General features: G+C 37.0%; 1 protein-coding gene across 1 annotated transcript in view; it reads right to left on the reverse strand.

Moving 5' to 3' along the window:
• Positions 1 to 280: 280 nt before the first annotated feature.
• Positions 281 to 2,590, reverse strand: part of LOC106882443 (syntaxin-8) — a 91,725-nt gene continuing 89,415 nt past the window's right edge. The window contains exon 9 of the mRNA XM_089356535.1: positions 281 to 475. The gene's annotated coding sequence lies outside the window, so the exon portion shown is untranslated. The remainder of the gene's footprint in view (positions 476 to 2,590) is intronic.

The raw sequence follows: 2,590 nt of genomic DNA on the forward strand, positions 1-2,590 counted from the left end.
GTGAAGCCTGTCGCATATATTTTTATGCGTGTGTGTGTCTCTCTCTCACCAACGTTTGAAACCGGTGTTCCTTTGTTTACGTTCCTATGGCTTAGCAGGTTCGACAAAACAGACTAATAGATTAAGTACCAGACTTCAAAAAACGTAAGTACTGGAATCGGTTAGTTCAACTAGACACTTCAAGGCAGTGTTGCAGCAGGGCCACAGTCTAATGACTAAAAGAAGTAAAATATATAGAAAAAAAAAGAATAGAAACAAAAAAAAAATCAAAAATCTGAAATATTTTTTAAAGTCTAAAAGTTTCTGGAGAGATTTATTCCACAAATACGTGACTGTTAAGTCATTTCATAGGTACTTATATTAAAATGGAAAAATATGGAAATAATTAAAATTACAACTTTTTTGTTTCGATTTATATATATATAGATATATGTTCAATGTGTAGGGGCTTGATGCGGCTTCGGTGTCGGTGGATCTGCAACGGAAAGAAAATAGATAAATAATTTAAATTTAATTCACTGTTATATTTACAATGGAAGAAAATAAAGTGGAAACTGTAAGGTACTGGACGAAAATCTTTAACATGTGTGTGTGTGAGTGAGTAAAAAAAGTTTAGTTTAGATTGTTTAGATGGGTGGTAATAAGTATTCCCATGTTAGAGGAACAGTTGTAGCTAATTTAGACAATATTGTTGTTGAAAAGCTTCCATTACCTCTGATTTGCTGGGAAATGCTTATCTGAAAGGGCCACAAATTTCTTACCTACATTAGAAAGAGAGGTGGAAAACCCGATAATTATTAATATTGCTGTTCTGGAAAAGTACAAAATACTTCTGCCAACTAAAGCCCTTTTGGAATAAGGGGCTGCTTTATCAAAAGTTTTTTAGATGAAGACAGATTAAGAATATTCTAAGTAATATTTTTAAACTTCTAAAAACTATGAGGTAGAGGCAGAAGTGTTTATCTATACAGTCCCTCATTTGGTTTGTGGAAAGGTTTGTAAGTATTGAAATCTAAGCTAAGCCCTACACTGTGAGGTTCTTTATAAAAGTATCTAAAGTGTGACGTCATTATGAAGTGACACTGAAAAACGGTCGTTTCGATACATTCTGATGTTGCAATTAGTAAGCTGTTTAATAAGTCCAGTATATTTAGGTCAGTGGAGGCGCAATGGCCCAGTGGTTAGGGCAGCGGACTCGCGGTCATAGGATCGCGGTTTCGATTCCCAGACCGGGCGTTGTGAGTCTTTATTGAGCGAAAACACCTAAAGCTCCACGAGGCTCCGGCAGGGGATGGTGGCGAACCCTGCTGTACTCTTCCACCACAACTTTCACTCACTCTTACTTCCTGTTTCTGTTGTGCCTGTAATTCAAAGGGTCAGCCTTGTCACACTGTGTCACGCTGAATATCCTCGAGAACTACGTTAAGGGTACACGTGTCTGTGGAGTGCTCAACCACTTGCACGTTAATTTAACGAGCAGGCTGTTCCGTTGATCGGATCAACTGGAACCCTCGACGTCGTAAGCGACGGAGTGCCAACAACATTTAGGTCAACTAGATCGCCTGTGTCCGCACTGTCATATTAATCTATACTGACGTCGAATGGGTCTGTGGAATCTGAACACAGCCGATTTAGAGAGAGGGAGGAAGGGGAGACAGACAGACAGAGATAGGAATAATAATAATAATAATAATAATAATAATAATAATGATAATAATAATAATAATAATAATAAGAAGAAGAAGAAGAACAACAACAACAACAACACGTCTTTTATCGATTCCAAAACAATAAAAAACAAAGTTGACCGCTAAACTTCTGCAATATTTGAACCCAGACTTTAGTCATCCCGAATCAATACCGAAAAGCATTCTTTTCGACGCTCTAACAATGTATCCAATTGTGTGTGTGTGTATGTGTGTGTGTGTGTATGCGCACGCGCGTATATTATACACATTATACAAATTATACAAACATACATACATACATACATTTATACAGATAGATAGATAGATAGATAGATAGATAGATAGATAGATAGATAGATAGATAGATAGATAGATTAGGTTGTTGAAGCTTGCTTCAAGAATTGTGGGATAGAAACAGTAATTTAAAAAGCTACTACACTGAAATTAAGGAACTATCACTAAACTTTTACATAAAGAAATTATTATTTAACCGACATTTCAGGTAAAATATCATTTTTTTTTCAAAGAGAGAGTAGAACAGAAAACGCCTCTGAGTTCGACACATTTTTTTTTATCTATATGGGATGGGAAAAGTATGTTAGTGAAGTGTGAAGAAAGTGGGTCTCTGTAAAGCATTGCATGGCGTATATTACGTAAGATAACGGCCACGTGTGCGCGACGGAAAGGTGATGTCAAATGTGCTGTTGTAGGGATGCCTATCTGTTGTTGATTGGTCTGTGATGTCTAATAAAGCTAGCTTATTTGGCCCACAAGTTAGACATTTCGGTGTGCAACTCGGACATCACTCACGATACTTCGGCTCCGACTTCCATTAAAATTATATACAACTGACCCACACTGATTCCTCCTTACGGACACTTATAGAGGAAACGACTCTCCAC

This window comes from Octopus bimaculoides, chromosome 8, assembly GCF_046866305.1.
Source record: "Octopus bimaculoides isolate indiv1 chromosome 8, ASM4686630v1, whole genome shotgun sequence".
Classification (NCBI taxonomy): Eukaryota; Metazoa; Mollusca; class Cephalopoda; order Octopoda; family Octopodidae; genus Octopus; species Octopus bimaculoides.